Source organism: Myotis nattereri (assembly GCF_964212035.1).
Source record: "Myotis nattereri genome assembly, chromosome: 2".
In the NCBI taxonomy this organism is placed as follows: domain Eukaryota; kingdom Metazoa; phylum Chordata; class Mammalia; order Chiroptera; family Vespertilionidae; genus Myotis; species Myotis nattereri.
The window spans coordinates 148,222,194-148,248,714 of record NC_138076.1 but is presented as its reverse complement, the minus strand read 5'-3'; the positions used below and the strand labels follow the sequence as shown (position 1 = coordinate 148,248,714).

The 26,521-nt window shown below is 43.8% G+C and overlaps 1 protein-coding gene across 1 annotated transcript in view; it reads right to left on the bottom strand.

The window, feature by feature from the left end:
* PTPRR (protein tyrosine phosphatase receptor type R) overlaps positions 1–23,774 on the bottom strand; it is a 274,528-nt gene extending 250,754 nt beyond the window's left edge. The window contains exon 1 of the mRNA XM_081083294.1: positions 23,491–23,774. The gene's annotated coding sequence lies outside the window, so the exon portion shown is untranslated. The remainder of the gene's footprint in view (positions 1–23,490) is intronic.
* Positions 23,775–26,521: the final 2,747 nt, after the last annotated feature.

Genomic DNA, 26,521 nt, shown 5'->3' with positions numbered 1-26,521 from the left:
ACAGACCAGAGTTGACTAAATTAAATAAAGTCCCATGACTAAACATGACTGTGTATGTTGAACACATCAGGCTCTCAGCCTCCTAAAATTAATTAACTCCCTAATGAAAGTTGTCTGCTATCAGAATAACCAATTTACTTTTTTCAACAATATAGTCAAACCAGTTTTCAATTAAGATTCCAGAGCCAAGTCCTGATGAGCAAGGAAGTCATAAATGATTTATGAGCGTCCTACTTTTATGTAATGTTGCATCTATTTTTCTGCTTTAATCCTCTAGCAGGCTTTTGAATTCATGAAAAATTAATGGCAAGGCTAGTTTATAAAGATTATGCCCACTTTGAGGGTCGCTATTCCAAGAAGCATAGTCTAAAACTAAGAATGCTATCTTTTCAAATTTAGCAGGTTGATTCCTAAAATGCCCAATTGCATTCTAATTGTTTCTTTTTGTTTCATTGACACCGTTTTCAGTCCAATAATTCAAATGAACCAGTAACTGTCATTTCTTCGTGTTTCACAACAGGGTGAAATATTTCCTAAGCATTTTCTTTACTTTTTTCCATTTAGAATAAAAGGATTTGGGAAATTTAACATGCTGGAAAATTCTATTGGGAAAGACTTGCTGGGGTTTGTAGAACCCCAAACCCTCAGAATTCTTGGTTTGCTTTGACCTTCAATTTGGTAACACTACTCCTCCATAATCCCACCTTCACTAAACTCCCCTGTCAAGCTAGGATCCTGGGTTAAAGTCATGTCCCAGGCAAGTTTTATTTATTTATTTTATTTTATTGATTAAGGTATTACATATGTGTCCTTATCTCCCCATTCCTCCCAATCCTCCCACTCATGCCCTCACCCTCCTGTTGTCTGTGCCCACTGGTTAGGCTTATACGCACCAGCCAAGATTATTTATAAGGAACAGGTAGCCTCTCTGAGTTAAAGGCAGAGGAGAAAAAGTACAAAAGGCAATTTCATAGCCATTCAAAAATAGGCTAGCCTCATGTAAATTCACCTCCATCTTCCAGCTGCTGAATTATTTCCTCATAATTATCTTGCATGTGGTCAGACTGGAAGCTTGTCCCTAGCCCCTAGCACAGCGGTTCTCAACCTGTGGGTCGCGACCCCTTTGGGGGTCGAACGACCCTTTCACAGGGGTCGCCTAAGACCACCAGAAAACACATATAATTACATATTGTTTTTGTGATTAATCACTATGTTTTAATTATGTCCAATTTGCAACAATGAGATTGGGGGTCACCACAACATGAGGAACTCTATTAAAGGGTCTCCACATTAGGAAGGTTGAGAACCACTGCCCTAGCATGACCTATTTGCTCAAGCAGCCACTGCCAACTTTAGACACAGGGTTTCTCTTGGCTGGAGTTCTCAAAAGTGAAAAACCCTAAGGGGCTGGGCTTGTTTATTGGTAACAGTAGCTAACATTTCAGACAGCCCACGCCACAGGATCATAATCAGCTAAGGATAGGTTGTCCTTGGCTTAGGAATCTTCCTGTGGTTCCATCAGCTGGGGCCAGGAGCAAAGGGTGGTATGATCAACAGAATTGCCTTTTGAGGGTGGGTGGGAGGGAAGGCACAGTGAACTTGTCCCTATCAGGATTGCAATTGCTACCTCATTGAAAGATGCAACATTCATTCATAACTAAACTCTCATAAATGTTAGCTACTGTTACCAATATCATGGTCATTATCATCATTTATTCATTCATTTAACAAATACTTATTAAACACCCACTGTATGTCAGCCATTCTCTGAGACTTTGGACATAAAGATGAAAGGGTTCTTGTTTGTTTGTTTGTTTGTTTTTTGGAATAAAGTAGATTCTGAATGTTAATAGACTGATATAGCACTTATGAGACAGTACTAGGAAGAGAGACAGGATGGGCACTTTCTGGATGACAAACAGAAAATTGTTCCTCTGGTGAAATGGAAGGAATACTAAAATGATCATTAGGAATGGCAGGCTCAGGTGTTGATGGATTAAGGCCGGGAGTCAGGCTGCAAAAAGAAATCTCCAAAGGGCAGATCCAATCAATCTGCAGACGTTAGGATGATGGCTGGATGACAAGGCTGGTTCTCTGCTTTGCACAGACACCGAGGGATTAACACAGCGTTTTCTAGCAGATATAGAGAAAGTTACTGCCCCTGCCCAAATTATCTGAACAAATGTTCTCTCATGTACATATTAACACTGTGGTTTTAGAATCATGATTGTCAACTCAAATATTTAAACTGAAGGGCCCGAGCAATTAAAATAAATGAATGAAACAGGCCATGTGTAATTCAGCGTCAGACGGTGACAGGAATTAAGGTAAAGAAGAGAGTGCATACTTTGTCGAAAGGTGGAAGACATTATGCAGCCATTTGAAAATGAGGCACTGTGGTGCCTGGTCTTCCTACAGTTTAAAAGAATTAAAATGTACACTTTTGTATAAAATTCCTGACTTAAGAAAATACTCACTGCGAGGTCTGTACAAAACGTAGCAGGGGGCTGAGTCCATCTTGAGGTCTACTCATTTGCAAGCCCTGTTTGACAGCGAGGAGCACAACTTGACCTCACCGCTCACACTTGAGCCCTGGGGAGGCACACATGAGGCCAGCCCTGAGTGCTATGTCTCAGGAGATGCGAGGGTGGTCCTGAGTTGCCGCCAGTGGGTTCTCACTGCCGATGAAGCGATCGCCAGGGTCAGTGACTCCCGAAGGCTGGATAACAGACTTCTAAAACATCAACATCTTAATCCTATGACTGTCGCACAGCAAAAGGTAGTTTGCAGATATGACCAGGTTGAGTACTTTAATATGGGAAATTATCCAGGATTTTGTAGGTGAGTCTAATGTCATCAAAAGAGTTCTTTTAAGAGGGAGGTAGGGGGGTCGTAGTCAGAGAGAGAAGGAGATGTGATGATCGATGGGTAGGTCAGAAGAATGTCATTGCTAGGAAGGGGCTGTAAGTCAGGAACACAGATGAGCTCTAGAAATTGGAAAAAGCGGGGACAGTTTCTCCCCTAGAGCCTCCAGAAGGAAAGAGCCCTGTGGATAGCTTGACTTTAGCCCAGTGAGACTGCTTTTGGACTTCTCTTCCCCAGGATTACGCGATAATAAATGTGTTGTCCTGCAGGAGGCCACCCATTGTCTTCACTAGCAGACAAGTGCAAACAAGGATCCCGGAACGCTGGTGAACCTTGAACCCATGGCAAGGGCCTGAGTTATGCACCAATTGTCTAGTCCTGACAATGGAGGCTCAAGCTATTTCCTGATTAAATAGTCTCAGAGTAAATCTTTCTAATATTTACTGACTTTTAAGATTGTCTATTACTGCAATTACCTGCCTGACTAAGGGTTTTATGTTTAACCAAGTGGAATAAAACGCTGGCGAGGCCTGGGCACTGGTGGAAGTCCCTCCCCTTGAGTTGGACTTGCCTGCCTGGCTCCCCAATATTTCCAAATTATCTCTTGTCTCTTCTCTTTCATTTGTGTGCGGCTCCTCTTCCAGATCCTGAACCCTGAACCACGCGGGATGTGGGGGAACACATACACATTGTTCTAAGCCACTGTGTTTCTAGCAATTGGTTGCAGCAGCCACAGAAAATGAATATTGCAACATAGGACTTTCCAGAGTCAAGCATGCTCCTCTGTCCAGAGAGAAGGTTGTGGGAACGTCAGAAAGGTAACTTTGTCACCAGAGCTGGGCCATGAATTTCAGAGCTTCTTGGCCCTGAGGGAGCCTATCTATGAGAAGGCTCTTGACTTCCCTACATGAGTAATTCTGTTCCTGTTATTAATTCTGTTCCAATTATCAGGAGGATAGTTGACAATTATTCCCAGTCCTGGCCAGTCCATTCCAAAGCCCACAAATGAGAGGCAATGCAGAGCCACATGGTGGAAAGACTACTGTTTTAAAAATCAAGTAAGATAGATGCGTGTGACAACCTCTCTGAGCCTCAATGTCACTATCCGTAAAATGGGAATAATAATACCCCATAGAGTTAGGAGGTTGAGGATGAAAAGCCTCTACCACGGTACCTAGTGAATGGTGGCAGCCCAATCAATGGTGGAAAATACTGTTTTTGTTATCCCTGTGTTGTTTACCCTTTATTCCCTAGATGCAAAAGTGTCACAAGAGTAAGCTTCTGACATATCGTTGGTAAGTTTTCAGCTCAATGGGTAGAACGACAGTGTCAGAAGCTTTTGTCCTCCCACTGTCTTTGAAGGAATAGAGCACTGTGATCAGGCCTAAAGCTTGTTGAGAGATTTTTGGAAAGTGTGAAGCATGAGCCTAGACAGGACATTCAGATGCGAAAGCCACTGGAAAGAGCATGGGTGGAGCCATGAATTGGTGGGGTGGGATCTCAGGGAATCGCCAGGGTGGGCAAGCAGTGTAAACCAGGTTGATGAAGGCCCAGATATGGCTCCCTCCTGCCAACTCTTCTGGGGGAGGGTTCAGTAAAGGGGCAATGGTCTCTGTCAGCACTTCTGTCTGGGAGAAAGCTACCCCCTCTATTTCTCGCCCTGATTCCAGACAATTCATTTCCTCCCTGTACGTGCCCACTGCCCTTCAAGCTGCTGCCCCAGCGCTGGAGCTCAGAGGGAGTGAGTCTGAGTAAGTCCATACGTGCAGGCTCCTTAAGAAGAACTGCCTGGGATTCCAGCAGCCCTCCGTGTCACTCAGCCACAATCCCCATTGGTTTTTACAGCTGGAAGTTATGGGGACTTTTCTTACTGGCACTGGAACCCTGGGCTGGGTCCTGATGTGGGGCTGAGACCTGTCACTCCTCAGGGCGGACCTCTGCAGCCAAGATATCCCTCCTGATTTTTATCTACCACACGTGGGTATGGGACCAGCCCACTCTACATCTCTGTCCCTCCTACCATCTTGTGCCTTCTTTTTTTAAAAAAATATTTTTTATTGATTTCAGAGAGGAAGAGAGAGAGAAATATCAATGATGAAAGAAAATCATTGATAGGTTGCCTCCTGCATGCCCCCCACAGGTCTGAGCTCACAACCTGGGCATGGGCCTTGACCAGGAATCAAACCATGACTTCCTGGTTCAAAGTTCAACGCTCAACCACTGAGCCACACTGGCTGGGCATTCCTTCTTCCTTAAACCTTAGTTGTAGGATTTCTGTCCAGCTAGATTTGACACAGCCCTGAATGATGGTTGCTCTGTAGTTTAATTGTAATTTTAATGTGTATGTGGGAGGATGATAGTACCATATTTACCCATACCACCATCTTGACAGGAAGCCAAAAGGTTGTTTTTTTAAAGCAGAAAAATTCAAACATTTGAACATGAATCAAGTAAAAATTTGTATGGTAAAAGACACCATAAAAAAAGAGAAATGAAAGCTTAAGAAAAGAATATATATAACCCATATGGTGGGCAACAGGATTATTTCCCAATAAACAAAGAATTTCTACAAATTGTTATGAAAAAGGTAATCAACCTGACACACAAGATGAGAATAAGCAATTTGCACGAGAGACAGTCCAACCACCAATACACATTGGAGATGCTCAGTCTTTTCCATAGTCACAGAAATGCAAATGGAAGCAATTGTGAGATACAATTTTCACTCTCCTGGCCAACAAAAATGAAAGAGAACCACCACTAACTGCTGCTAACTTTGAATCAGTCAGGCACCTTTATCATTAAATGGGAGGGTGCACTGTCCAAAAACATTAACTTGGTAATATACTAATGAAAATACTCTAGAGATAATCTGTTTTGAAAATCTCTTATTCATATATATAAAATATATAAGTATATATAAGTGAACAAACAACAGGTTTAAGTGTATATTATATATGTGTGTGTGTGTGTGTGTGTGTGTATATATATATATATATATATATATATATATATATATGCAATCTTTTTTCAAGAATGTGTATTGCAGCAAAGATGTTCATTGCAGCAATTCTGCTGTGGCAAATATAAAACACACACACAAAGAAATGAAAACTGCAAACAATATGAATGTACACTGAATCTGAGGACTAGTTTAAGAAAGTGTTTGACATATACAAACTTGAAAATTATGCAGCCTTTTAGAAGAAATAAGTCAAATTTATATCTAAAGACATATGTGGTATACCTATGGCCTATTATTATTGAACTAGAGGCCCGGTGCACAATAATTTGTGCACTCGGGGGGGAGGGGAGGTCCCTCAGCCTGGCCTGTGCCCTCTCACAGTCTGGGACCCCTTGGGAGATAACGACCTGCTGGCTTAGGCCTGCTTCCGGGTGGCAGAGGGCAGGCCCAATCCCTAGGTGCAGCCGCTGGTTGGGCTCAGAGCAGGGCCGATTGGAGAGTTGGGGCATCGCCCCCTGTCACGCAAAGAGCAGGGCCAATCAGGGGGTTGGGGCGCTGCCCACGTCACGCACAGAACAGGGCCCATCAGGGGGGTTGCGGCTCCATACACTATCATGCACAGAGTAGGGCCGATAGGGGGTTGGGGAGCTCCCCCCTGTTACTCACAGAGTAGGGCCGATAGGGGAGTTGGGGCACCGCCCTGTGTCACACACAGAGCAGGGCGGATCAGGGGGTTGGGGTGCCGCCCTCTATCACCCACAGAGCAGGGTCCAACCGGGGGTTGGGGCGCCGCCCCTGTCACACTCAGGGCAGGGCCTATGGGGAGGTTATGGCTCTACCCCATCACACACAGAGCAGGGCCCATGGGGGGGGGTGGTTGGGGTGCCACCCTCAATCACCCACAGAGCAGGGCTGATCAGGGGGTTGGGGCACCACCACTCTCACACTCAGGCCAGGGTTGATGGGGAGGTTATGGCTCTACCCTATCACACACAGATTAGGGCCGATCAAGGGGTTGGGGCACCGTACCCTGTCACACACAGAGCTGCAGGGCGATCAGGGCGCTGGGGAGCTCCCCTCTATCAGGCACAGAGCAGGGCTGATCAGGGGGTTGGGGCGCCTTCCCCTGTCACAAACAGAGCAGGGCAGATAGGGAGGTTGTGGCCCCGCCCCCTGTCACACACAGAGCCACAGGGCAATCAGGGGGTTTGGGCGCTGCCCCCTGTCATGCTGATCCCGGTGCCGGCAGGCCTTGCGGCTCCGCTGATCCTGGTGCTGGGAGGCATATTACCCTATTACTATATAGGATAGAGGCCTGGTGCATGGGTGGGGCCGGCTGGTTTGCCCTGATGGGTGTCCTGGATCAGGGTGGCGCTCCCGCTTCGGTGCCTGGCCAGCTTGGATGTGGGGATGATGGCTGTTTTGCAGCTGGTCACACATCATTCAATGTGGGGGTCCCCACTGGGGTGCCTTGCCAGTCTGGGTGAGGGTCTGAGGGCTGTTTTCAGGCTGGCAGGTGACTGAAGCTCCCATCCACTCCTTTTTTTCTTTTATTTTTTATTCTGGGCCAGCTTTAGCTCTGGCTCCAGCTCTGAGGCCTCTGCTGCTGAAAGCACGTACCTGATTTGTTTGGGTTCTATAATCGAAACACTGTTTCAACTCCAGCTCTGAGGTCTTGGCTGGCTGAAAGCAGGTTTCTGGGGTTTTGCTTAGCTTCTTTATTTGTAACAATGTTTCAAACTGCAAGCTCAGAGTCCGGCAAGACAGGCGGGGAATGTTGGAGTCCTCCGTCACTGAAGCAAGCAAGCCTCATGTTCACTTCAAGCTGCCTGGCTGCCGGCTGCCATCTTGGCTGGCTGTTCATTTGCATATCGCCCTCATTAGCCAATGGGAAGGGTAGCGGATGTATGGCTAATTACCATGTTTCTCTTTTATTAGGTACAAAAAGCAACTTGCGAGGTAAGTATGGCTTAATTTTTAAAGCAACAATAAAAAATCATACATGTATTTAGAATAGAGAAATGTGTAAAAAAAAATTAAAAAGATTCACATCCCTACAGAATTATAAAGGTAAGCTTCGCCCTAGCCAGTTTGGCTCGGTGGATAGAGTATCAGCCTGTGGACTGACTGGTCCCAGGTTCGATTCCAGTCAAGGGCACAAACCAGGGTTGCAGGCTCGATCCCCAGTCAGGGGCATACAGGAGGCAGCCAATCAATGAATCTCTCTCATCATTGATGTTTCTATCTCTCTCCCTCTTCCTTCCCCTCTGAATTTAATAAAAAAATATATATTAAAAAAACAGGTAAGCTTCAATTACCTATAGAGTTTGTATTTATCGGCTCCTTATTATTTGATCCTTCCCTATTAATTTGGAAATAAACTATTAATAAATTTTAGGTTATCAATAGATTATTCCTCATTTGGATTAATAATACCTTTAAAAAATAAAAGTTTGCTTTTAGCAGTAGCTACATGTCAAGATGCAGCTAATGTTAAGATCCTAAAGGCAATCAAAAATTCTTTGACTTGAGAAAACTTTAGGTGAAAAGAAAGAGCTGCATCTGGGAGCAGGAGACAAGAGGGGCACACAGAGCAGGTGCTAAAGCACATTTTGCCTGAAGGAAAGGATGGTTAGTATTTCAGTAGATAAGAGTAGCAGTGGGTGTGGCCTATGGCTACATGAAGAGCTACCAGTAGGTAAGGTGTGTGCTGGCTGTGAGATCCAAATTCAAAGATAAAACGAGTCTACGGGCAGAGTGAGGGCACTGAGTCATTTTAGTGACCTGGAAAAGTTACTCTGGTACCCAAATTCTTGTCTCCAAAGTCTATTAGACATCATTTATAATTTCAACTTTAAGTCTAGATTCCTCCTATGTGTAAGCATCTTGACTGCCTGGGTTTGCCTGAGCCTCATCAGCAGGGTCCTGCAGGTGAGGCTGCTCTGGTGGAGATGAGAATTTTCCCAATGTTTTGTCATTCCCTACAGTGTTATGCCATGTCATTGCAGACATCAACAGGTCAGCATTTCATGGAAGGAGTCTTTGGTTTGGCGAGGCACGACTCTGAATTTATCTCATAAGTTCATTGGAAATACTTCCCAATATTCTACTTACTACATAGATACTAACAGCTACTTCTTTGGAATGTCTCATTGTATAGCCCTCTCCCCCTACACTATTGACATCTGTCTATGCATTCGTAAATCTGATTCCACTGTCCCCTCCCTCCAATTTTTATCTGCTCACACACCATTCCTTTGAGCCATTATGGCCTGGCCTATCCCAGGGATGGCATCTTCAAGACATGGAATCCAGGAGCCACAGAGCCCTGGCTGTTACATTCAGAGCATGTGGGGCTGCCGCACCAATTGTATTTTCAATTCACTGCTGCCTTCCTCTGCGATCAGATTGTTCCCAGACCTCATTCTGTGACTGACATTATGGCCATCACCCTATAAGGTAAAGTAAAGCAGTCAGGACAAGCCCTATGGAGGCCAAAACTGGCCCCAAATTCCTGGCAAGCTGGTTTTCTTGAGATAAAACCCTTGCTCTCAGTTGTCATGGTGCCTGATAATAGACGATTTACAGTCTTTTTGGAATTATTTTCCAAATATTAACTAGTTATAGTAAGAGATTTTACTTTCAGGTAATAAAAGAAATATAATAAGCTTTCAATTCTGGTTTTTATATTCCGAGTTGGTAGTTGGCAACTTTTTCTTTTTCCCTGCTCCAGGACACCTGAGAGATGGCACAAAGTACAGTGGGAACTTGTATTTTTAATTAAATCTACCTCTTTCCCACCTGTGCACCCCAAGTCCACTCTAAGGGAGTCAACAGACTCTTGCGCTGGTGATCAGGCAAGTGCAGTTTGTAAAGTGATGTCAAGAACCATGTAATTAGCAATGGAATATAAGCAGGGCTTTAGTCAGGACCACCCCATGTGGCTGTATGGGCTCTGGGCAATGCTGTTTGCTTAAACCTTCTAGATTTGTCCAATGCAAGACGCCCATTACAATACTGGGATTTTACCCCAAGATCAGAGTAGATCAGCAACAAAATTGACATTATCATCATCCACCACCAACATGATTTTGACAGCTGACATTATGACAATGTGCTATTCTTTACAGTACAAATTCACATATTCTAGAAAGAATGAAAAGCAGCAGATGGCCAGGTATTACAATTACCAGTATAATGAAGAAACAAAGACTCAGAATGTTTGTTGACTTGTCCAAGATCTCAAAGATAGCTAGTGGCAGAACACATGCTAGTGGCATGTGAACCTAGGATGTCTCCTAAAACCATTCTTGCTCCGACCACATGGCTCAGTTGGTAGGAGCATCATCCCTTACACCAAAAAGGTTGTGGATTCAACTCCAGGTTAGGGCACATACTTAGGTTGTGGATTTGGTCCCTGGTTGGGGCACATATCAATGTTTCTTTCTCACATCAATGTTTCTCTCCTTCTCTCTCCCTCCCTTTCCTCTCTCTCTCAAATCAATTAAAATAAAAAATAAAATAAAATAAAATAAAATATAATAAAATAAAATAAAATAAAACCATTCTGTTCTCACTGTGTTAAACTGCTCACAAGGGATTATCCCCTGACATTGGGATTGGCTGAGGTTGGGGCCTACTGAACAGTGAGCCAAACAGATCATTATAACACATTGCAGTTCTTTCATATGAACTATATTTTACTTCTGCAAACCTGATGGGTAAAAAAATTCTTCCAGTAAGGGGACTTCCTGCTGTGTAACATTCAAACTCAGGTTGTCCATAATGATTGCTACTTTATTATATGACTATTTGTTTAGGACATATTAGAGAAAAGATGTATGGTAGCTTACAAAAATCACATAGAAAACAAAATAAAATTGAATATAAAGTATGGAATTGAGGAAATTGATTTAAAAGGAAAAACAAGAAAAGAAAACATACAGCCAAGAGTCAAGTCAGTTCACAAAATAAATAAAGCATTCAATAAAGTTCTCTACATTTGCTAGAGGTAGACCACAAATTTAGCTCTCAGCTTTTTAGCAGTCAAGAGTAAAAGGGAAACATGATTCACAGCACTGAAAAGAGAAAATTATAAGCCAACCAGAGGCTCAGGAGAAATACAAGTATTCTTGGTGGTAAGTCCAGAAAGATGTATTTTCCCTTGTTCCATGTAATAATAATAATAATAATAATAATAACAGCCTCCAATTTTTACAAGGATCTTACTATGTGTCAAGCATGATACTAAGCTCCTTGAATGTTTTATCTCATTCCATTTCAGAAACAATTCTATAGGATGGATATTTTTGGTATCACTTTTCCACAAATGAGGAAACTGAGATACAGAGATGTTAAGTAAATCACTGCAGGAACACGATTAGTACGTATGTGATTTGGGATTCCAACACAGTTCTGCTGGTTCCAAAATTATTCTTTTATCACATGGTTTCCATGTAGGAGCTCTATCTTGATTCAGTCCCTACGTATCCCGGATTATCAAACAGAATCCCTCAATATCCAATATAATGTCATCTCCACCACTTTCTCCCTGCCTTGTAACTGTTTTCTTCATTGCACTTAACCACCATCTGCAATTATGTCCAGTTGTTTGCTCAATTTTGTTCTTCTTCTATTAAAATGTAAATTATATGGCTGAAATAACCTTGCTTATCTTCCCACTCTTGTATCCCCAGAGTCTACTTTATTGAGGAGGCACTCAATACTATTTTTGAATGAATGAGTATTTTAAGAAGCAAGGATTAGGTGTCCATTTAAAAAACGTTTGCATGTCTGATAATCCAAGTCCTTTCTTGGTTTCACTGTCACCAGCTTCAATAAAAGTACTCTCAAAATCACAATTTCATGTTGTGAAATCCAGAACCCACACATTCCAGACTGTGCCAGGGCAGACCTGCCTTGGATCTGATGACATTGGTTTCTTATAGATATTACTTATTATTCTTCTCCATGACTTATGTATGTTAGTTATTTGCCAAAAATATACTGTTTCCTCTAAATTGGTTATTTTTCATAATCCAGCATGGCATAGACTTGATTTAGTAGATCTTGTAATTCTAAAAATTATACTTCTGTGTCCAATACATAAACAAAGTAAATAAAATACAAAACTTTATGTGTACAGATTCCATATTTTTGTTAAAAAAGTCTACACCCACATATTTAAAAGCTTATATAGATACATATATTAAGATGACATTATTCTCTAACACTTAAGAATTATTTTTACTTCCTCTTTTTCTTTTTCTATATTGCTAACTATTCTGAAATTCTATGCAAGTATTGCATTCGGACTCAGAACAAAAATATTACTAAAACACTTTACATAAAGATAGTCAATGTCCAATTAGTGTGATAATCAATTAAATCAGTTCTCTTAAGACTTCAGTCATTTTAGCGTTGAGTACAAGTGATCCAAAACAAGCAGAGGTGCTGAGTGGTCGAGTATTGAAACTTCATATAGACATTGCCTAAACTTGACCTCTAACATTTCCAGCATGTGTTTGAGCATCCTTCTTGCTGCTTTAGTAGCTAGGAATGGAGAAAAGCAACAGATGGTGACAGTATGACTGTCAGGATGCTAAGCTCAAGAATGGAATTGCTACTTCAAGACTATTTTCCAGGGATACAGTAATATCTCAAAAATGTAAGCACAAAGCTTACCAAAATGCAAATGTTTGGGGATTTTTTACAAAGGTGATTATATAAGATCTTACAGTTTAACATAAAGCATTTAGAGTAAGTTAAGATAAAAGCAAAAATTTAATCAAATTTCCAAATTTGAGTACAGATTTTTTTCCTAGACTTTCTTAAAATTAAAATAGAATTTGACAGAATAATTCATTTTTATTATTATCCTATCTAATAAAAGAGAAACATGGTAATTAGCTGTACAACCACTACCCTTCCCATTGGCTAGTCAGCGAGCTATGCAAATTAATCACCAGCCAAGATGGCGGTTAACCGCCAACAAAGATGGCAGTTAACTGCCAACAAAGATGGCGGTTAATTTGCATACATAGGAACAATGATGGGAGGCGAAAAGGGAAGGGTGGAAGAAGCCGTCTGTCAGTGTCGGAAAAGGCAGCCAAGAGTGGGAGAACTGGGCCACCATTGTCATCGGAGAAGCCGGACCACCTTTGCTGGCCCTGGGCCAGTAATCAGAGAAGCTGGGTGGGGCAGGGAAGAGGGGATGTCCGCCTCTTCCCTGCCCAGCCAGCTTCTCAGATCAGGGATCACCAGTTGGAGAACACCCAGAGGCGGGGCCAGAGGCCAGGCTGCACCCCTGCATGGGGACGCCATCCTGGGGCAACACAGCAGGGCCCCAGAAGGAGACCCAGGGGTCGGGGAACGCAATCCGGTGCCTGGGCGGCAGCGCAGCCAGGGACCAGAACTGTGTCACAGCGGGGGCATGCCATCTGGTCTCGGGGGCGACGCAGCCAGGCCCCAGAAGTAGATCCAGGGGCTAGGGCTGTGTCTCCGCTGGGGCTCACGATCTGGTGCTGGAACAGTGGCACATCCCCAGCCCCAGAAGGAGACCCAGGGGCCTCCCAAGTGGAGAGTCTCCGTGGTCAGACTGTGCGGTGTTAGGACAGGAATAAAGATGGAGGTGACTCAGATGCCTGGCCAGTGGCCTTAGACCAGCAAGCAGGGCCTTTCAGCTGGGACTTGGGGTGGTGGTGGGGCGAGGAAAGCCAGCAAGAAATAGAGAACTACAACTCCCAGGAGGCTTAGCGAATGGGGCCTCTGTGCCTGGCCACTAAATCAGATTGGGCGAGTCATTTTGCACTTTAAGAGGCTTGCAAGTTGGAAGTTCTGCCCTGAACCAGGGAGAAATGGAGCTGGAGCAGAGAGAGGGGTCCATGGCAGCTGTGGGCTTTTAGGTGTTCTCAGCACCTCCCTGCTTGGAGCTGGCACTGCCTCCGCTGTTCGGTGATCACATTCTGGAGAGCGAGCTTGAGACCGAAGTGGAGTTCATGTCTGGGGGTCTGGGCAGCTCCAGCCTCCAGGAGCGAGATGAAGAGGAGGAGGCAGCCCAAAGCCAGCGGCAGCAGTGCCAAAGGGAACTCAATCGCAGGAAGTACCGGGCGCTGGGTCAGCGCTGCAGGGAGATCCAGCTGGTCCTGAACAGACTTCATCAGATATAGAGGATAACACGGAGACTCCAGCAGGAGCTGGATTCCTATGGCGACGACTACTGGGCCAGCCAGTTCACCACCTTACTGGAGGATGAGGGCAGCCAGGGCACAGGCCCCCCACCGCAGGCAACGCTGAGAATGAGCCTCCAGAGAAAGAGGGGCTGTCCCTGCCCAGGAGGACACTCGCGCCTGCAGAAGCCAGCAGCCTGGCCCCTGGTGAGGGGCCCAGTGGTTGGAAGAGGCGGCAAGTGCCACGGGAAGGGTGCCGGACCGGAGTCCCACTGACTCCGGATCTGGCCCCCATGCAGATAAAGGTGGAGGAAGACTTTGGCTACAAAGTGGTCGAGGCTCTGGACTCAAGTTGGGTTTCTCAGGGGCCAGACAAGTAGCTGCCCTACCCCACCCTAGCCAGCTCCCCCTTTGACTGACCCCCCAATAAACGGACCCCATGCTCTCCTCAATAAAAAAAAAAAAGCTTATAGAGGCATGCTTATAGGATCAAATAGCATAAATATGGATGTAACAGGACAATAAAAAGAGAACCTGGCTATGATGATCACCTGAACGCTGCCTCTGTGTCATGCCTTCTTCGCCAACTCCGTCCACACCTTTGGGAACCTCTGGACCTGCTGGGGCTGGACCTCAACATTCCTCTTCTTATAAGGACTTCAGTGAGATGGGCTAAGAGTCCCACTGGAACTGCCTCAATTTAATGTAATCCCCTCTTTAAAGATCTTATCTCCACATACAGATACATTCTGAGGTTCTGGGGATTAGGATTTTAACATACATTTTGTTGATTACCCAAATCAGCCCTTAACAGCCAGCATGTTTCAGAAAGTAAATTCCTACAGGGTTATTTACCAAACATTCAGAAGTATTTTTAAAAGAGCTAAGCCCCTCGCCCACTGCACAGGCCCCTCCCAGCGAAGAGTGAAGGCCTGGGTTCCGGGTGCCGGAGAAAAACTGGTGCCAGCAGCCAGGGAAAGGGGCCCCCAAAGGGCCCCACATTGAGAGAGGGCACAGGTCTGGCTGAGGGACCCACCCGAGTGCACAAATTTTTGTGCACAGGGCCTCTAGTTTATAATAAAGATCCATGGCCATCATGGATCTTTTGCCTTTTACCCTCTGGCCCCAAATATTAGCATCTTAACTATCAATGACTATATTTTCAGAGAATAACAGTCAACATTACCTTTAGCTTAAACAAAGAGTAATTCATAAAGTTAAAGTTTCTGTTGAAAAAATTTATAATAATACCTTCCCAAAGCAAACTATATGACTTATGGTAAAATTTAAAGTGTTTGAGATTTGAAGCCAAACAAATTAGGATTTTAATTCTGCCTGTTGCACTTACTACTAATAGCGTCACCTGGAGGAAGTTCCTGATCTGGGGCCTTGATTTTCTGGTCTGTAAATTGGCACCAATCATGAGTTTCTTTCGAGTTTAAAGGTTTTAAGTTCAAGCTTTACTGACCTAGTTCCTTTCCCCATTACTATATGATGGATTTCTGTAATATAGGTTCTGCACACAATTACCTTTCCTGAAGTTCACAGGTAGAAGTACATAACAAAGAATGGCACAATCCAATAATTCCCCAATTTTGCTTTGAAGATTATGGTACCCAAACTCTAAGATAGTCCCCAGTGATCCCTGCCTTCTAGTATTCATTCCCTCTGCAGGCCCCGTCCCATAAAGGAGGGCTAGAGCTAGCGACACCTCTAATGAATAGAATAAAGTGTAAATGATGTGACTTGGAGACCAGGTCATACAAGGCAATGTGGTTGGTATGTCTCTCTCCCCCTCCACATGCTCTGGGGGAGCCGTGTTGTGAGCAGCCTATGGAGACATCCAGTTGCTGCGGAACTGAAGCTGCCAGCCCACAGCCCTGTGAGTGAGCTTGGAACTGAATCCTTCCTTCAGCTCAGTCAGGCACTCAGACACTCAGCCCTGGCTGACAGCTTGACTTTGGTATCCTCTCAGGCAGAACCACACAGCTAACCTGCTCCCAGATTCCTGACCTTTAGCACTGTGTGACATCATAAACACTGCTTGTGTTAAGCTGCTCAATGTTGGGGGGATATGTTATGTAACAATAGATAACTAATACACAGACAAATCCCAAATCCAAAGTTGGTAGGGTCTACAGACAAAATGCCATTTTCAAGGAAGTCAGAAAAGAAGTTTTTACACTATTACTACATTTACTTGAAAATCAAAGAAAAGAATTTGCTTTAACAAATGGACTACCATATCAAGACATGGCAGAGATATTTCTCTCAGGCTTTTTTTTTGTGTGTTAATCCTCCCCCAAAGACGTTTTTCCCATTAATTTTTAGAGATAGTGGAAGGGAGGAATGGAGGAGGGAGAGAGAGAGAGAAAAAGAGAGAGTGAGAGAGAGAAAAAAACATTGGTGTGAAACACATTGATTATCTTCCTCCTGAACATGCCCTGATTGGGATCAGAGATCAAACCTGCAAGGTAGGTATGTGCCCTTGATGGGGAGTTGAACCCATGACCCTTCAGTGCATGGTCCAATGCTCTAACCATTTTGCCCACTGGCCAGGGCACTCTCAAACTTTTATACTCATTCCTTCTAGGAACTTGGGACAAGTGTCCCAGATTCTATTGAAAGACAATTGAGTCATACCCAACATTACAGGAAACTGTGTCTTACATACATTTAGGGTTTTGGATTTAGTACTTACTATTTGACTCCAAATACATTTGACACATAATAATTTAAAATTTCCCAAAGCCTACATTTGAATCACACTTTCTGTGAGTTATGCACCTGCTGCTCTGCAGCTCCACACAGACTTGTTATTCTCCATCATATAAGCAGTCACCATAACGAAGTATACAAGCTACAGTATTGTTCACAAATTGGAGATGTTCTAGCAACAGAATATCCTGGGTCCAACAGATTGCATGAATTTATGGCCTTACTCATTGGCAAGTAGTCTAGTCACAGGACAAAACGCAGGCACCTTACTTTTCTTCTATGTCAGAATGAATTTTCCACCTATCGCCACTACTGGGAGAATTTATAGTATGACTTGTCACTCATTTTGTACAAGAATCAAATTCCTGAGGCTAAGTTGTAAGTCCTCACATCCTAATTTCCTTTCTTTCTTTCTTTCTTTCTTTCTTTCTTTCTTTCTTTCTTTCTTTCTTTCTTTTTTCTTTCTTTCTTTCTTTCTCCCTTTCTTTCTTTTTCCTTTTTTCCTCCCTCCATCTGTCCTTCCTTCCTTCCTTCCTTCCTTCCTTCCTTCCCTCCCTCCCTCCCTCCCTCCCACCTTCCTTCCTTCCTTCCTTCCTTCCTTCCTTCCTTCCTTCCTTCCTTCCTTTCCTTCCTTTCCTTCCTTCCCTCCTTCCTTCCTTTATTCCTTTCTTACACCTTCCTTCCTTCCTCCATTCCCTTCCCTCCTTTTCCCATTCCATTCCCTTTTCTTCCTCCTCCTCTTCCTCTTATCCCTTCTCTTTCTTCTTCTTTTTCTTTATTCTTTTCCTCAATTCCATCCTGAGGAGCAAACCATTTATATTCTACCCTTTATTAAAATGTCAAAGTCTTCCTAATCCCAGTTTTCTCAGATTTCCCCCCAGAATATAATAGTCTTCATTTAGCAATCTATGCTGAACTTGCTGAACTGAAAAGACCTATAGCTGCTTCCACTCTACCGTTTTCACTGACATTCCTGGGTTCCCTCCTTCCAGATGTTGTGCCTTGTGTCCTGATGAATATCTTGGGGATCCAGGGATAAGAATGGAATTTCCAGCACACATTTGGTTAAATCCATTGTTGTTGTTTTGATTTCTATGGTACCACTGACCTTAAAGACATTCACATTCCCTCTATATTGCATTTGTACAAAAAATCCCATGAATAGTTTCTTAATTAAGCTTCTGGAACATTATTAGCATTCTCTACGATAAACATTTTAATTGTATTGTCCTCTCTTTGGAGTAAACAACCTATGTATTTTATTTATTATAAAGCAAAGAAGAAAAAATTTCATTTGTGGACAAATGTTCTTATGAAATGCTTCAAGAAAGCAATTAGGAATCAGGAAAGGAAGAGGGACACATGCATCTTTCCTTCCTGGTTATATATCTCATTCTAAACGCATTGACTTAGTGATGTCAGAAGTGATCGAGAGAAAGAAATATAGGAGGAGGAAAAAGGTGATCTCTCCCTCCGAGCTAGGAAGACTTAGAAATTACATACACATTTTGGAGGTAGGAAATGGCTTTTCACTGTACCTAGGAAAAAAACACACCAATAATTTACCTAATTCCGAAAATGATACCTATTAACACTGCTCATTTGGAATAAAATGAACCCAATAAATAATTCTTTGGTACCACTGCAATATTCCTCAAGCAAAATAGCCTGTGTGTGTGTGTGTGTGTGTGTGTGTGTGTGTATCCTATCTAATAATAGACAAACATGGTAATTAACTGTACCTCCAACATGCTTCCCATTGGCTAATCAGGGCGGTATGCAAATTAGCTGCCAAGCAAGATGGTGGCTGGCAGCCAGGCAGCTGAAGCGAACAGGAGGCTTGCTTACTTCATTGAAGGAGGAAGCCAAGGTTCCCCGCCTGCCTTGATGGCCTCTGAACTGCAGATTAAGAAACATTGTTGCAATTATAGAAGTTAAACAAAAAGCAGAAACCTGCTTTCAGCCCTCAGACCTAAAGCGAGCAGGACTGAAACAATGTTGCAATTATAGAACCCAAACAAACAATAGATTCCTGCTTTCAGCAGCCGAGGCCTCAAGATGGAGCTGAGTCTCAGAGCTAAAGCCGGCTCTCAGTTCCAGTGACAGCCATAGAAGGTAAATAAATCCCAGAATAAAAAATAAAGAAAAAAAGGAGAGGTTGGGAGCTTCAGTCCCCCGCCAGTCTGAAAATAGCCCTCAGCCCCTCACCCAGGATAGCCAGGCACTCCAGTGGGGACTCCCACCCTGAAGGGGGTGCAACCAGCTGCAAACAGCCATCATCCCCTTACCCAGGCTGGCCAGGCACCCCAGTGGGGACCCCCACCCTGAAGCAACAAGATGGAGGCTAATTTGCATACTCAAGGTAGGCGATAGTGAGCAAGGCTGTCTGCGGTCCGGGACCCGGATCTGTGACCCTGCCAGGCGGGGGGCAGTGCTTGAGGCTGTCCGCAGTATGGGACCCAGATCCATGACCTGGTGGGCGGGGAGCACCGAGGGAGGCTGTCCACAGGACCAAAACATGGATCTGTGACCCTGCCAGGTGGGGGGCAGTGCTTGAGGCTGTCCGCGGTCCCGGGACCCGGATCTGTGACCTGCCAGGCGGCGGGCAGCGTTTGAGGCTGTCCACGGTCCTGGGACCCAGATCCGTGACCCTTCCGGCAGGGCATCAGCTCACACAGGGACAGATCGGCCGGGGTTGGGCAAGGCAGGATGCCTGGCTTCCGCCCAGCCCCAGTCACTCTGGGTAGGTGAGCAGTGCAGAGAGCCTCTGGACAGGGGAGGCAGGCCGGCGGAGGGCGGCCTGTGCTCCCCACACGGCGGTGGTGACAGCTGTGAGCACGCCAAGCAGAGCCTGCAGGGTGAGCTGAAGTAGCGCCTGCAGGCCATCAGCACCCAGGAGTGGCTGCGCAAGATCCGCCTCCTGGCCCAGAAGGTGCAGGATCGCAGGGATAACCACTGTGGCGGGCCAGACTGACGTCCTCTTGGCCGCGCCATGGGGGTGTGTGGATCTGCAAAGCCAGAGGGCTCTGGTGTTGCACATCCCCACCCCCCCTCGGCGTGCGAACATCCCTCAGCACACTGTCACCCTCCCATGCCTACAACAGTTGCAAACCGCAGCGTGCACAAGTTTCCCCCACCTCTCCACTGCACTTCCATCAACCCAGCATGCCTAAACCCCCCACAGGATGTGCACACATCCCGTCTGATGCGCTCACGTCCTTTGGAGAGTGTCTAGGTGTTCTGGGTGCTGAGGGTGGGCGCCTGTGAGATGACAGTGAGAGGGCTGAGTGGTGATGCCCTTTTCCCACAGAGGCCAGTACAGCTACGAGATCACCTCTGGGGGGGTTAATGCAGGTGCTGAGGCAGGAGCAGGTGCAGACAGACACACCTGGTGGCCACAGGCGGACCTCACTGAGGTGCCTTCTGTCAGCATTCAAGATCAAGAACCCAGAGGCGGAGAGGAATTCCGTCCTCTCAGTGAAACAGTGGGATAGTCGGGGCGACTGTAGAGGAGGAATGTGCACTTTGGGTGCCAGCACCCATGAGCGAAGGCTTCCCTGACTGAGCCTCGCTTGCTTGGGACCTAGCGCACTCCTGCCGGGCAGCAGGTGACAGGACGTGCTTTTCCGAATTGATGAGAGAAAACATTGATTATCCTGCTGCCCATGAAGGTGGAAAGTGAAGTGGGGAGACATGTGAGGAGAGAGCAAGGTTCCCTGTCTGGGGGTTCCAAATCTGCTATTGGTTTCTTTCACCGCTGACTAGAGATATATAGGGGGTCTCCCCAAAATGTATACACACTTTGAATAACTACTAATTCCAATGGATTTAAGCATAAGAAAGAAACAACAATGGAGCTGTTATCTGTTAAAAGTGTGGGCATAAACCGGTAGTTGGACATTCCCTGAGGGGTCTCAGATTGGAAAGGGTGAAGACCAGACTGAGGGGCCCCTTCCCCCCCCCCCCACCCAGTGCATGAATTTCATTCACCGAGCTACTAGCAATCTAATAAAAATAGAAACATGCAAATTGACTGTAACTCTACTATACCCACAAGCCACGCCCACCAACCAATCAAGAGCAAATATGCAAATTAACCCATCTAAGATAGCAGCGGCCATGGAGCTGGAGTTGCTCCCGGCAATGGAGGAAGCCAAGTTTCCCGCATGCCCTGCCAGGTCCTGAGCTCCACTCAAGGCTACAAAGTTTCAGTTATAGAAGATAAATAAATCCCAGATACCTGCTTCCAGCCCACAGCCATGGCCAGCCTGAAAACAGCCCTCAACCCCTCACCCAGGCTGGCCAGGCACGCTGGCAGGATCCTGATCCAGGACACGCTTCAGGGCAAACCAGCGGCCCCCACCTGTGCACCAGGCTTCTATCCTATATAATAAAAGGGTAATGTGCAAATTGACCCTAACAGCAGAACGACTGGGAATGACTAGTCACTATGACACACACTGACCACCGGGGGGCAGATGCTCAAAGCAGGACCTGCCCCCTGGTGGTCAGTGAACTCCCACAGGGGGAGCTCTGCTCAGCCACAAGCCAGGCTGATGGCATCACTGCGGTGATGGTGGGAGCCTCTCCTGCCTCCTCAGCAGTGCTAAGGATGTTCAACTACAGCTTAGGCCCACTGGCAAGTGGACATCCCCCAAGGGATGTATCACTGCCAGCTTCGGCCCAATCCCCCGGGGAGCAGGCCTAAGCCAACAGGTGGACATCCCCCAAGGGTTCCCAGACTGTGAGAGGGCACAGGCTTGACTGAGGGACCCCCACCCCCAAGTGCACAAATTTTTTTGCACCGGGCCTCTAGTATAAATATAATATATGAACACCCTTGCCACACAAAGTCTTATCATTTATTTCATCAAGGTCATTTTAGTCACCAGAATATCTCCCTTTCATCATCTACACTCCATTCCTAAAGTTATTTTCTGGATAGATGAACCTTCAAACCAACCGATACTTGATTGAATGTTGACCCTCTGTTTTTTAGTAAGCTGAACATTATTGATTTATTTTAAAATAATTCCACTTCCCAGGTTTTTCTACTGAATCACTATGTGCACAAGTAATGTAAGTGGATTATAGGAAACATTGGCACTAGCAATTGTTGTAAACTATCAAAGCCACAGAATGGTTAGAAATAGTTTAAGAGTAGTTAGGGAAGGATAATGCAGTGAAATAGCCTATTGCATCTTTGTTTTCATCACTCCTCCCCGCCCCCCCAAAAAAGCACATCTTTTTCATGACTTTCCAAACCACAAATAAACTAAAAGTGAAATTACATGCCAGAATTCCTCATTGATGCTTTTTATCCTGCATGATATTAAATTCACTAGACAGTATATGACATTACAAGATAGAACAAACCTCTTGAACTATAATTCACAGTGACTTTAAGAGTTCACAACTATGGGTATATGATGGCTACTAGAGAAACTATTTCCCATGAGCTCTAGCATTATCACAGGCATATGCAAATACAGCGACATCATTAACATCATTTACCTTTACCAAATACATGGATTGCACCTTCAAAACATCTGTTACTCATGTAAATGCAGAAAATTTGTTCAAGTACTTCAAGAGGCAAATGACTCACAGATTTTCTCTTAACAAGAGCTCATCTTGCGTCTCAATTTATGATTTTTATTGAATTACTGGCATTTCTCTCCATGCATTTCTCAAATAAAATCAGAGGCTCCATATTAATTGTCTCTATTTCTAGATACCCCAAATAAAGACTGGAATATACTAAATATTCAATGTAGGCTATTTGAAAACATCAATAAATGGGTCTTTTATTCTTAATGCTAAGTAAAGTGTCCTGTATATAGCAGATAAAAAATTTTTAAGAAGGAAAAAAGCTTGTTAAGTTTCATTACATTTTGTCCTGAGAGAGGTTACCAAAATGCAAACATGGCTTCATTGAATTATCTGCTCCAAAATATAATCAACATACTTATATTGCATATCAACATATGAAATATCAGTTAGCTACTGATCTGTAGTTTTAATGTGGAGCCTCCTATAGTAATTTTAAACTTGAGAGGGACTATCATCTAAACAGTGTATCAACCTCAGTATTATTTAAGCCATGATACCTCCACAAATTGGGAACCTCAGGCCTGGGTTGCATACCCTAAGAATATAAGCAATGGGACCATTGCACCATCTTGACTAATAAAAAGCAATGTTTGTTCAGTGATGTTAGGAATTTTATCCATCAACTACCCCCAAACCATCTTATTTATTCCAGTGACAGAAAACCACCCTCCACCTATGATACTTCTTCCCTTTCAGGGGACTCTTCATTTTTTACAATGTGAGTAAAGTGACCAGAGACTTTCCATAAGAATTGCTTACCTGTATAGAGAGATTAAGGCATATCTGCTTAGAAGGGATTATCACAGAAGGCAGGGGGCTCAGTGTAGGATGTGATCTGCTATACTTGTAAGACCTGCCTAGAGCAATTTTTATTTCAAATATTTATTAAGCACCTACTATGCACTATGCACTGTGCAATGCACAGAGGATGCAGACAAAGCTTCCTATTGGGCTCATCATATTTAAGAGGAAGCCAAGAAACAACAATAAAGTAACAAAAAAGAAATATTAGAGAATGAGAAGTCTTGTGGTAAAAAAAAAAAAAAAAAGTCAATACAATCCAAAGATAAACTATTCATCATTAGTTTTCTTCTTCTTTTTTTTCAGCATCAGCCACAGAGAAAAGCACCAGCATAAACATCAGTTGAGTGCAATACTTACCACCACAATTACATTTGCTGCAGGGATTGGAAGGTTTTCAACTTCAAGATCTTGACCGGCCACGGCCAACAGATTGAGAGATGGATCATACGCAGGCCTAAGAAATGCTGACTTAACAATTTGGTGGTTTTTGTTTATTTGAGTTTCAGAAGAAGAATGTTTATATATCTTCTGTGGAGCTATATCCAGGCTCTTCTCAATGTCTTGTGAATGGTGATAAAGGAATGCTGGCTTCCCACTCCTCTTATGATGAATTGCCAAAATGTGATCATTGTTTCCTGAAAGGCACCCTGAAAGGGGGAAGAAACAGAAACAAAATTCAAAGACCTTATTTAGTAAGATCAGTAGAAAGATCTGATATCCAGAGTTGCTTGTTCTAAGCAGCTTTAAGACTTGTGATTTAGATTAGTCTCCTTTTTCCACTGCTTTGTTATTCCCAGCAAATAGAACATACTTGGTGGTATGGAGGCATCTCAGAAACTCTGGGTGGGCAGAAGTGGGAGTAGTTTGAAAAAGTCCAATTTATCAGATATTTTAATACCTCTTTTAAGCAGGAATTTCCTCCTTTATTTAAACCCACAGTTCCTACACCCTGTTGTACTTCTATTCCAGGATGTCTGTCCTACCTGTTCCTCAAATGACAACAATTTGTTTCATATTAAAGCTTTCCTTCTTTAATATTCATGAGTATATATGAATATTTATAGGGTATTTTAAAATCACTGAAAGCAGGTATCTGGGTACATTCATTGTTGTAGCAACATCCAGTTATGCAACAATACCCATCCTTTCCTTCTTACTGAGCAATATGGCCATCCAGATCAAGTAATACATTCACCCTTATTTCTTCTGTTAGGTAAGTATTCATTAAATTGAATAATTCTTTCTTTTACTTGTCATTGGTCACAGAAGGAAAGAGAAAACATATACATGTTAATCAAAAGAGTATCACTAATTCAAATATCAATTAGAAAAAAATTAGATCTTTTACATAAAATAATAACCAGGGTGAGCAGATCCCACATATTAATGCCCCGAACATAGTACCTAGCAAACACAGATACCTCAGATATGCTTATGGCAACACGAAGTTGTACCAATATTGTTCATAGAAAATTACTCTCCCAGCAGAATCTGGGGTGGACTGAGTTGTATTGCTCCGGGGCAGGGACCATCTTCACCTCACATGCCTGACTGAAGCACAGCCCTCTCTTCACAAGGTCAAACATTGGTCTGTTTGGCCTGATAAGCTCTCTGGCCTCACCCTCATGACTTCCTGAGACCCTGTCTCAACTCTACAATGTGCAAACAGCCAGTGGGTGGCAGCTAGACTGGTATACCTGGGGATACTTGCTGAGTGGCTCAGACCCAGCACTGGCACCGAGTCTGAAACTGAATCAATCTGGTGAACACCACTTGCCCCTACCTGGTGACCCACTGTGAACCTACGTCATGCAACTCAAGTACTACCAGAGGCTCTTTCAGTGACTTCACCTAAAAGGCAGTCCGCTGGCAGAGGCAAATGGAGGTGGATCTCAGAGTGCCTTCATACTTTTGCTGACCTGCCTCCCAGCCCAGCACTGGTAAGAGGGCCTTGTGCATGTATAGATCGATAGAACAGAATAAAGAGCCCAGAAATAAAGCCATGCCTTTATGGTCAATTAATATGTGACAAGAGAGGCAAGAACATACAATGGGCTAAAGATAAGTCTATTATAAACTAGTGTTGGGAAAATTGGACAGATACACGCAAAGAAATGACACTAGACCACCTTCTTATAAGATACACAAGAATAAACTCAAAATAAATTAAACACTTAAATGTTAGACTCAAAACCATAAAAATCCTAGAAGAAAATATAGGCAGTAAAATCTCGAACACTTTCATAGCAATATTTTTTCTGACATATCTCCATGGTTCAGGGAAACAAAAGAAAAAATAAATACAAGGGACTACATTAAAGTAAGAAGTTTGTGCAAGGAAAGTAACCATCAACAAAAAGTAAAGAGAACCCACTGAATGGAAGAACATATTTGCCAATGATATAGCTGATAAATGGTTAATATCCAAAATTTATAAAGAACTTAGCAAACTCAACACCAAGAAAACAAGCAATCCTATTTAAAAATGGCAAAGGACTTGAATAAGCACTTCTTTGAAGAGGACATACAAATAGCCAATAGACATATGAAAAGATGTTCCGAATCACTAATCACCAGAGAAATGAAAATAAAAACCATAATGAGATAGCACCTCAAACCTATCAGAATGGCTCTCATTAATAAATCAACAAACAAGTGTAGGTGAGAATGTGGAGAAAAGGGAACCCTTGTGCACTCTTGGTGGGAATGCAGACTGGTGTAGCCACTGTGGAAAGCAGTATGGAGTAACCTCAAAAAATTAAAAGTGGAACTACATTGTGACCCAGTGATCCCACTTCTGGGAATATATCTGAGGAAACCTAAAGCACTAATTTGAAAGAATATATGCACCCCTATGTTCATTGCAGCTTTGCTTACAATAGCCAAGATTTGGGAGTAGCTTAAGTGCCCATCAGTAGTTAAGTGGGTAAAAAACACACACACACACACACACACAAAACCGCTGTGGTACATTTGCACAAGGGAATACTACTTTGTTGTAAAAAAGAAGGAAATCGTATCCTTTGTGACAGCATGGATGGATATGGAGAGTATTATTCTGAATGAAATAAGCCAGTCAGAGACAGACAAGTATCATATGAATTTCACTAATATCTGGAATCTAATGAACAAAATAAAAAAAAAACAGAAACAGACTCATAGATACAAAGAACTGACTGGCAGCTGTCAGAGGGTTGGGGTGTTTGGGGCTGGGTGAAAACGGTGTCAAGATGGAGCAAGAAAACAAAACAAATAGACACAGATAATGTTATGGTGATTACCGGAGGGAAATATGGGTGGGAGGAGGTAGAAATGTGTAAAGGGGGCCGGGGGGCGGGGGGGTGGTTAGGGGGGTAGTAAATGGTGATGAAGAAGACTTGACTTGAGG